Source organism: Solanum tuberosum, unplaced genomic scaffold (genome assembly GCF_000226075.1).
Source record: "Solanum tuberosum cultivar DM 1-3 516 R44 unplaced genomic scaffold, SolTub_3.0 scf00170, whole genome shotgun sequence".
Lineage (NCBI taxonomy): Eukaryota > Viridiplantae > Streptophyta > Magnoliopsida > Solanales > Solanaceae > Solanum > Solanum tuberosum.
In genome coordinates this window covers 277591-288967 of record NW_006239093.1, presented here as the reverse complement: position 1 = coordinate 288967, position 11377 = coordinate 277591, and the positions used below count along the sequence as shown (strand labels likewise).

Sequence of the window (11377 nt, the reverse complement as noted above, 5' to 3'; positions counted from 1 at the left end):
AACAAGATAAGAATAAGCCAATCACACAAGACACAACGATTTACATGGAAAACCCTTCGATGTAAAGAGTAAAAAAACCATACGACCAAAAGCTCAACTATAAACACCAAGGGTTACAAAATTGTTCTCCAAAATTGGGCACAAAACAAGCGCCAAACAACGAGCAACAACAAATCAAGATTGCACCAAAACTAGAGAATTAAAGAAGAGATTTCACCCAAAAAGAACGCTACTGTTCACGCCATCAAATCAGAAGCTACAGACATTCAAATCCGATCTCCACCGTTGAATTGCAAGAAACCAGATGCTGAGAACTCCCAGTTCAAATTTGAGCACGATTCCAACGGTTAACGAAGCGGAAAACTCTGTCTGAAGCGGACTGCCTGAGCAGAAAATTTCCAGAAGCAAAAACGGGATTTTCTCTCAATCTCTAAAAACGAATCTCTCTTGATTTTTCTCTCTTGTGTTTCTGAAAATAAGACCAAATAAGCCTTATATATGCCACATAATTGTTGGGTTATGGGCTAAAGTGGGCTGGTCCTAATAAGACTTTTATTTATCCACATAGGAAGGGAAAAAAGATCCTAAACCCAACAGTAAGTTCTTGTTCTTATGATGTGAATGAGTCGTCCTCATATCATTTTGCTATTAACAGTATAGGTTATGCCTTGGTAGATATTTGTATTGGTTAACTCATTTTTGGGATATTAAGATGTTGTATAAAAAATTAACTTACAGTGTACAAGATGCATTTTATTTTTTCATTTTTGTAGGAGCACTTTTTATGCTGCCTATAAAATATTCTGAAGAAAAAGAAACACCTTAAGATATTATCTTATATTTGCTCTCAAGTATAGAGGTTTGTTTTAAATTCTCAGACAAGAAGAGTATGTAGGTTTGTTTACTTCTATATGCTTTCAAGTATAGATGTATTTTTTAATTTTCAGGCAAAAAGAGTATTAGAAGTCTGTTTTTGGTTTGACTTGCAAACGTCTTTGTAGGTATTATTGCTAAACATGATTTATTTCTGCATGTATATATTGTGACATGTTTAACACAATCGTTTTGTTGAAGTTACATTATCTGCCTAATTACAATATCTTTTGCAGAAGGTAATCTACAATAAAAAGTTCCAACTTATACAATAGGAGTTGCATGTAGGGAGAAGATTAGGAAGGAAACAATCCACCGTCTTTTCACCTTTAGGTAGCTCATAGCTTTGGAACATGTTCTTTTACACTTATTTCAGTATACATGTGGACGATGCCACTCTCACTTAAGGAGTTATTAGTTGTGATGGAACAATTTGAGCATCACAAAGGAGAAGAGGTCCTTTGATCTCAATATTCTCCCTGAAAGTGTACTTTTCCAACTTTATCATGTCATACATTGAACATTTCACACATGAATAAGTCCCTTATGTCTCCACTAATAATCAGTATTGAACGACATATAATTTCTTAATTCACAGAGAAACTATTGTTCTGTTGAAAAATCGATAATTACATGAAGATATAGCTTGAAAGTAACTGAAGTTTCTATGAAATACATATCATGCATGGATTACTGAAACAAGTCTTCTTGGGTAAGCAAATGTAATTTTTAATATACAACTGCTCTGCTTGATTTAAAGTTCTCTCATACTTCATTCATGAATTGTTTCTAAGTAACTGCAAGCTTCAGTTAGACATTTTTTTATCGAGAATTTGAGTCTTATAGGAGGATTTAACACTGCACACGTTGCTGCTAGGAACAACATAGTAATTAGATTTTGAATTTCATTAGCGAAGTTATAATGGTACTATTTAATTAGCTGGAATAGGATTGTATGGTGTTAGATTTCCATATTAATTTCAGGGCATATATCGTGCTGCAATTAAATTTAGTGGACTTGATGCCGATATCAATTTCAATGACAGTGACGATCACCATGATCTAAAACAGGTGTGTGGGATAAACAACCATTGATTCATTTAAGTATGAAAGCTTTTTTTGCACTTAGAAAATTGAATTTGGTTCACTATTATTCGTGAAGTGCAGCTTGACAGAAATAAGGAATAAGTCTCCCCTATCACCAACCTGTACCTTCTTTCAATGCACATTATTGTCTTGTGACTGGCATGTAGATGTCGAGCATCTCAAAGGAAGAGTTTGTGCATATATTTGATATATTAATGTCAGAGCACTGAATTGTTTAGATAAAGTTTAAAATACCGTGGAGTCAAACTGTACAAATATGCATGATGGGAGGCCTGGAAGGGGCAGTAGCTCAGAAAGAAGTGAGCTATTACTTATCACTCCCCATAGCTTATGCATGTCCCATATGATATTTTGTTTTTGTTTTTATTGCAGCTTTGAAACTTGCTCCGAATGTACTGCTAATGAAATGTGGCTTTTATTCCATGGAATAGTAACACAATAGTTAAGAATTTCCCATTCAATGTCATTTGTCAATGATGATGAAGCATGGAGGTAACTTCACGGTTGAACAGTTTGTTAGGCTTCGTTGTGAAGACATATTGCGAGTTCATTACTTTATCCTCTCCTCGAGGTCCAGTTTCAAAATGTACAGAGGTTGTTGATGTACTTAAGCTGAAACCGTGACAAATTTATTTATCATATCAAGCTTGAAACAACAAGATGCCTAAGTTCGTTTGTTAAATGCAAGATGAATATTCACTTTGTATCATTTGAGTTGAATAACTTGTATTATATGAAGACCAAATAGCTATCGGAAGAATCAATGAGTTACTACTATGATACAATGTTATGTTAAGAAATTTCAGCAGAAGCTTGTGATATTTTTGCTTCAACTGTAAGTTCTTATTTACCAATTTTTTGTTGCTTCAGTACGTAGTAAACTATATACAAGTGAAATCAATTCTCCGATAGACAGAAGCTTATATACTTGCCCATAATTTTTTTTAGTTTTATTCTAAACTGAAGCTTATAAGTTGTCTGAAAAGCTGTATAATGGAGACAACAACAGAAAATTAGAGAAACTAAGCCAAAGTAATTATTGGAAACAATGCAAAATATAAATGTTGGGCCTGTGCTATCTAGTATAGATAGATTATTAGTAGTAGTAGTAGTAGATAAATAGAAACATGAAGTCTAGGACAACCAAGGGTAAAAGAGTCTTTTTAATCTAAATAATATCTACCTACGTGGCTTTCTATCAATCCACATATTATAAAAGGATTTTTCTAGAATCATACTTTAGACCCAAATAAAGTGACCTTTTTTCTTCCTATTACTCCTCTTCAGTGCTATCTCAGTGTCTTCTCTTTCAATCGTTAAGTATCTTTTCCTCTTCTAATTTTTGTTTTAATTCTCAGTTCTCTTCTTTCATAAAATGGCTACTACTTAACTTTTACCAAGAAGACCACAATTTTCATATGATCTTTGATGTGGTTAGGTTGGAATCCATGATTTATTCATATTCTCTCTTTGATACCCAATTTATTTGTTTAGATTTCTCTCGATTTCTTTTTAATATCACCAATAAAGGTGTTGATGAAGAGCTGAATAATCCAGTAAATTGGGTGCATCAGTTTTCCTTAGTTAATGTGGCTTATGTACATTGTTATGTTGAAAGGTAAAATGTTATTGGTACTTGGGCAGAAATTATCTCCTCATTTTCTTGTTTGCTCCCATTTGTAGGTGAACTATCTATTTGATTGTAGTCTTTAAGTCTCTGATGATCAGTGTGTGATACATTATTAGAGGTAATTTACAAGTCACTTTACCTTTTTCTTTTGGGATATGTCTCTACTTTTTACAGTTCATTTTTGTCCTTTTTGCAGTTCATTTTTGTCCTGATTTTGATTTTCTTCCAATGGTTCCTATGAGCATTTGTTGTATTTCAGTTGTTCTAGAATTATGTAAATATAATGGTATATCGATAAAAATATGTAAAAAATACTTGCCCCTCGGTGATTCATGGTTAAAAGAGGTAACAAAGATATCAAAATAACTAAGCTATTGAAGCTATACCTAATGCACTATCTGAATGTTATGATTAATTTTTTCTTGGTCAATATGCGGCTTTCACAAAGGGATTCATGATTCCTTCGTTGAATTTCTCAAGATATTCAGTGATGCTTTGCTCAATGATTGAATATGCATCGTCATTTGCTCGGCTTAGAACATGTAAGATGCATGTGTAACCTCTTTCTATTGTGCTACTTTGGCAGCCACATATGTAAGAAGTAGAAGTAGCTTATCGAGGCAATAATTGCTAATGGAACTTTATTTTATAGAAAGTTAGACATTTTATTATAAAGCTAAATGAAAATTTTGAATTAGCTAAGGGTGTTGTATAACATATATCTATATATGGGTAGTCTCATTCGTGCTATGAATTCACTTTTTTTTTTTTTAAATCACCCTGAGTCTACATTGTCTTTGCTATTCGATTTACATTTGTGTCATAATCCACCTTCTCCTTAAGTTGTTGAATAGAGCAATGTAGAAAGCTACAATTATTTTTATTCAGTCTTGCATCTAATTGTCGTATTCTACCTTATTTCGGTTCTATTGTGTTATTTTTGTGGCCGCACCATGTGCAACATGTGGTCTAATTATATATGTTCTAATAAATTAATTAGTATTGGTCATGTATTTAGATGGATCTTTACTTTGGTTAGACTTTGATAGTTTTTATGCTCTATAGTGATACTTCGGTTCTCATTTACTGCTGCATTTTAGATAGTTTGGGTTAAACTCATGCTAAGGATGATAATGCCCTTTGATAACTAAAATATTGTAAATAAATCTCAAAGACAATTATACTATCAGATTCTACATAAAAAGTAGGCCTTTTGTTGAGAGTTGTAGCCTAGAACTGAATCTAAATATCCATCAACTACTATTGTCAATCTCATGAGCCCCATATGGTCCTTATGAAGTAACCTATATGATAGAGAAGATTATGGTGGATTTCTAGCAGTAAAGGTAATTTTTTTTGTGAGATCTTGTTCAAAAATAATTCATGTAGGGTGTTAAAATGTTGGGGAATGGATACAAATGAATCAGGGACACAAAGGTCCCTTGTTACGTGGCCTGTTTCACATAGTTAATATCCACCAATCTTATTTAACACATGGTAATCTATCAAAAAAAGTTTAAACTTGTGGAATATATGGAAAGGAATAGCCACATGTACCAATTTTTTGGTGGCTCACTGCTTTGGAACATTTAATCTAAAAATGGACGTCATACTCAACAAGGAGTTATTGTTAATTAATTGTGATGGAACAACTTGAACATCATAAAGAAGAAGAGGATTTGGTGGACAACATTAAAAAGAGAGGAGTCTTAGTTGTTTTGGAGACAAAATAAAACACATCAATAAAATCAAATAGAAATTTGTGTGGGGTTGTCTTTATGGTGCCCTAGACTTCACTTGTGATTACATCTGTATGTTGTTGTTGTTGTCTATTTAGTGCATGTAGAATATAACATAGTGGTGTAATATAAGAAAAATCATTATTACATTTCAGCGATTTTGAAATATATAATGCAACTTATTGGGGTATATAATACACCAACAGAGAGCATTCAGTTACCAAACACAACATTCAGAAGTGTACTAGCTCAGTCAGTTTTCTTGGTGCTATTTAGTAGTAATTTTCAATATTTTTTGGATTAATTTCGCCCAAAGCAAAAAGTTATGTGATTCTTGCGAGTTTTATTTTTTGCTCTGCCATTAAAGTACCTTTGTCTTGAATATTATATATGATTGCATAAATTGGAAAATTAGAGAGATGATGCCTTAAGGTTATAATGCTCATTTTCTTTTTGGACAGATGTAGTATTTTCTCATAGGCTTACATCATATCATTGTAAAATAGCTTTAATAAAAAATATTTATTTATATTGAAACTAACTAACACAAGTATAATATGCTTCACATTTCCAACATATCAAGTAGTTTGGTTCTGCCAAGACAACTAAAAAGAGTGCCAAACAAGTATGAATATTTGTTAGTGCTAATAGCCCAGGTACGTTCTTTGCAGTCTCTATACCTCAAAAAAATTATATATATATATATATTTTTTGAAGATTTCATTGTCACAAAATTTCTCTTTTCAGTACAAACAAAGGAGAATGTGTCTTAGGTGAAATATTACACAAAGCTTTATCCATGATATTTTAACGTTGAATGTCTTTGAAACTTAACTGTTGAACAAACATATTATAAATAGTTGTTGACAACCTACCAAAGGTGATTGGTGCGGTTTCAGACTTTACTTTTGTAATGTTATATCATTCTGTCATAGTTCAGACATTTCTTAGTTATTCAAAGTTTCAAGTACCATAATCTTATGTTGCTTGGACTCTTTAAAAATGTTAATGGGTACATGCTAATTTCTACAAATATAGTGTATTTTTAGAGAATTCGACATGGGTGCATCATCATAACTGAAGAGTCCGTACAACATGGCCACAATCAGTAAGTGCGGTGGAGTTTTTAGTTCATTCTGAATTTTGGCTTTGTTTCTTGAATCTAACTTGACTCTTTCAGCCGAGGTAGTTGAAATTATTTTAGATAAGTTGTTGGTCTAATGGTTAATGCAAAAAATAGTTGTAAGATGGATAAAGTAGTTCTAGCTTGACTAATTGGCTTGATATGTTTGTGCTGTCAGTGTGGTGTTATAGGTTTTGCTATGATTAACAAATATCGATATTTCACTATTGTAAAACATAAAATTATTTCAATATGGTCACAAAATTCTGATTGCTTGAAGTAATATAAGTTGAATCTGTGATTTTTTTTTGATGAAGTGAGATTACATTAAGGCATTCAGTAGATGCAAAGATATGGAAGGGGGATCTGAATTCTGGGATTTTAGTTTCAAATTTATATCTTAAGAAGTAACTGCAATTTTTTTAAAATAATCAAAATTTACTTTCAAATTTTTACTCAAAAGTAATGGTAGGTCATCATGTTGGCATGTATAAGCTCGGTAGACTATCACTAAGATTCACTCCTAGGCATACCCAAAACTATTATATTGGATTGAGTTCGCTGCCTCAACAAGTTCACCTATAGCAACTTCTTATTTTTTGCAAAATCGTTTTTTACTTGATCTGATCAATCAAGTATCAACACTTGTATATAAATTTGCCAACATTAACTTAATAACTGAATCTAATGTGTATTAAGTTCATTGATGTGTTTTTAAGGAAGATTATGTGTATTACTACTGACAACTTGAGGAACACTAGATTATGTGCTTCTAAAGGTGCTCATTAGTTTGTCATATAAGTTGTTTCATTTCATATCCTCCGAGCAATAACTTCCATTTCTGATTTGCTTTTTGTTAATGGTGTAATCTTTTTTATACTTATGCATGGTTATCTGCCTTATGAAGAAGTCAAATCTCATGTCATTATATAAGGAAGTGTGCCTATTTGTTATCGGTCATTCCAAAATGCAATTTGTATCATACATTTTCCTTGGAAGAGAATTTTAGGTAAGTGAGTATTATTGACAAAACTCTACGAATGACACATAATGAGGAATTGATTTAATTGTAGGTACATAAAGCTGAATTTGCATGTCCATCATAATTTTCTTCTAATGCAAAGAAACGAATCAAAGAAACCTTGGATTTAGATTTAATGACGGTATGTATATCACACTATCTCCTTCTCCAAGACAAAAGAGAAATAGAGCAGAAAGTTAACTGGTGTAATGTATTTATATATAATAGATGTGTTTAGTTGGCTCTTTATCTGCACTTGAATTTAGCTTCTCATTCATTACCAAAATACGATTTGATGGCAGCATATATTTGCATTAGAAAGCCACAGGTTTCTATACCTGATCTGGATGCACAAATTTATATGCAATTTCCTTCGCAAGCGGATTGATTGGAGTAATATGACTCTACATATGGCTGAAAACATTTATAATATACATGTGTGCGTCTTTAAAGTTGAAAGTGAGTTTCGGTATGCACACATTTATTTTACTGCTATAATTTGACCTTACCTGATTATGTGAAAAATGTAAAGTTGAATGTGAGACTTAATTGTATTTTCATTGGAATTGATGTTGTGAAGTTTGTTAATGTTGCATTAACTTTTTATGGCATTTACTTTGATCTTTGAGCGAGAAAGTCTTACACATGTAATTTCCATTCACTTTGAAAATGAGGAAGAAAACAAGGTTTTCTATGATGAGCTTGAGCTTGCACAAGGGAAGACAAACGTGGTTGTTCAAGGTCTGTTTGGAGAGGTCTATTGCTTCAAAAGTTAATCTTGAATTTTAATTGAGATGGTAACAAAACTTGCTTTTGGAGTAGGTTGACCCTTGATGATGTAGCATAGAATAAATTGTCAATTCTTAAAGAATAGCGACGAAGTGTGATTTACAAGTAGATTTTATGTAGTGCATTCAATATCTATGTAATAAAATAATAATCGATTGCCTTCTTATTATGTATATGTTTGATAAGCTTTGAATTTGGATACTACATTGTGAATGTTTGACCAATTTACTATTGCACTAATTGTTGAAACTTGAAAGAAAAATGATGGTGCATCTCGCTTGTTTCTTATTTGATGTGGATTCTTTTTTTGTTCAAGCTAAGAAATGTGATCCATTATTAAATGTTGGATATTGTGTTTTTGAAATTACAGTTATTTAAAATATTTTTTGCTGCGTTGGTTCTCAAACATATTTCATAGGTAGATCAAACACAATTAAAATTATATCAGAGTTTTAAATGTTGGGCCGTGCTTAGCACGAGCAAGAACCATCAAGTTATATAGAAACATGAAGAGGAGGACGACCAATGGCAAGTTTGTAAATATGTTCATTTTCAAGGGTAATATAATCGTCATACTTAGATTTTTTAGCAAACCACATACTCTATCTTTCTTTTCCCTTCTAGAGCTTTCTCTCTCTTTCCCCTCACTTCTATATTAAATAATAAATAATAAAATTAGAATGAGATGACTTAAGCAAAGAAATAGGCATAGTGCTCTTCTTCTCTATCTCCATGATGCTCGAGTTGGGTAATTGTTGGTATTTACTATCAAGATGAGCTCGGAAGCCTATGCACTTGCCAGATTAGGATTAATTTTTTGAAATTTTTAAGGGATATGGCTGAGGTGTTTGACAAATATTCAAAGAGAAAAAGATAGATTCCATCACCAACAATCCTTGTGTTTGGTAAGCTTTCAATCATCTTTCACTATATTTATTTAGGAAAAAGGGTTTGATATACCCCTCAACTTTGCTATTTGGAGTTGATATGCCCCTTGTTATGAAAGTGGCTCATATATACCCTTACCGTTATACAAACGTCTCACATATACCCCTACCGTTACAAAATGAGCTCACATATACCCTTAATTTAACGGAAGTGAAAAAAATAGTTTTAAATTTATGTTTTTGACTTTTAAATTTTTTTAAAAAAATCATGTAGGGGTATATATGATTCTTCTAGCGAATTTCAAGGTATATTTTAATCTTTTTTATACACAAGTTATTTTTTGACGTCTTTGATTATCATTTTTTGAGTTTCTTATTCTTATTTTATTTTTTTCTTTCGTTCCTTAGTGTAAAGAGAAAAATTTAAAAATAATTTTTTTGTGGCTATATTATAATTTAAACTATTTTTTTGACTATATTGTTATTTAGTTTTTGTATTGAAAAAAATTTGGTTCATCTATAATAAAGTTTACAAGAAAATTAGTGAACCATAAATAAATTTGACCATCAAAGTAATAACTTTAAATTAGTCGTTGAAACAAAAAAAGTCAAACAAAATTATGTGTCAGGAGGATTAAATATACTCATCTGGGATTATATTTTTTAAAAATAATAATAATAAAATTCTTAAATTAAAATTAATTTTTCACTTCCGTTAGAGGAAAAGGGTATATGTGAGTCATTTGTATAGCAACAGGGCATATATGAGCCACTTTCATAATGAAGGTGTATCAGCTCTAAATGATAAAGTTGAGGGGTGTATCAACTCTAAAGGGCATATATCAGGCACTTTTCCATTTATTTATTCCAATTTTTATCATTTCCATTCCCTTTTGTATGATGAACTCAAGTTCAATCTCTGAAATAAGTGTATGTAGATTCTTCTATTTCAATACTCTGTTTAGTAGTTGTTATCCTTTTGGGTATATGTATGTGTTCGTTTATAAAAGTTAGTACTTCCTTTCATTTGTCCCCACAATCGAATAACATACCTTTTTGAAGGTTCCAATTCCAGTGGAGTTATAAAAACACTATAGGTAAAATAAATAAATTTGCTCAAGGTTGGTGGGTAGAATTATCAGATACTTGTGTTGGTGCATTGTCGAGGTTAGTGCAAGGTGGTTCGGACACTGGCAATTGGAGAACACTCTGGAGAGTTTTGTCATATCTTCCACTCCACAGGCATTCAGATTTCTCATAAGAATAATATTACGTGAGGTATTGCTTTTGTTCTAAGCTACAATCCTATCCCTACCTAATAAAGAATGAGAGAATGATCAGACCAATAAAGTCTCTAGCAACTGGATATGTAGGATGAGGCAACACTCTGGATCCTCCTTACTTTCCAAATGAATAAATCAGAAAAAGGCTTAATTCTCTATTTTCGGGTAGGGGTGAAAGTCATAAGAGAAAATTACCCTATCGGTAAGAAAGATGGGAGAAAAGTGTTGTCATCTATCATTCTTCTCATCTTCAGTTTTTATTTGTAGCGAGATTTGATAAAGTATGCATATGTAATTTTCTGTTGAAGAATATTTGACGTTCACCACTTGTTTGTAAAAATGTCTTAACTAGAAAAATTATATTTATGTTTTCATTGTTAAGTAAAATTTGAATTTTCTGTACTTATTTTAAATTCCTTGAATGTTTAGAATTGTACGATAGACTTGGTGCTGTCACATTGCCTCATTGGTGAATGGTACCACTTCTCATGTTAAAATGTATTGAGCTTTTTGCTATTCCTCGTGTATTTCTTTTTATTTGCTCATGTTTTTGTTTCACTTATGATTTTAAAGATTCATTTTTCCCAATTTTTGCATAAATAACTAAGGGATAGGACACAAGTATCCCCTAGATTATGACTGAAACCCAGAGACACACCTAAACTTAACTAGGGTCCTATTACCCCCTTTAACTAATTTAAAATGAAATAAATACACTATAAACACTGACATGGCATAGAGGTGTGCACACTCTCCTGAAAGGCAAGTGATGAGTGCACAAATTGGACACGTGTCATTTTTTATTGATAATATTATAATTAGTTAGTACACATATTTATGATATTAAAACTTATATATATTTAATTGTTTTTATTTCTTTCTTCGTAAAAAAAATATTTTAATTTCTTTTCACTTTAAACTTTTT

General features: G+C 31.7%; 1 long non-coding RNA gene across 7 annotated transcripts; it reads left to right on the top strand.

Moving 5' to 3' along the window:
* Positions 1-3231: 3231 nt before the first annotated feature.
* Positions 3232-8492, top strand: LOC102604981 (uncharacterized). Of its 7 annotated transcripts, none has more exons than XR_001474225.1 (5): positions 3232-3295; positions 3664-3728; positions 5936-6005; positions 6388-7635; positions 8172-8492. It is a non-coding gene; the product is annotated as an uncharacterized lncRNA (long non-coding RNA). The 7 variants fall into 7 exon arrangements; XR_001474229.1 differs by having other exon boundaries at positions 6388-6457; positions 7546-8486; XR_001474227.1 differs by having other exon boundaries at positions 6388-6457; positions 7380-8486.
* The last annotated feature ends 2885 nt before the right edge of the window (positions 8493-11377 follow it).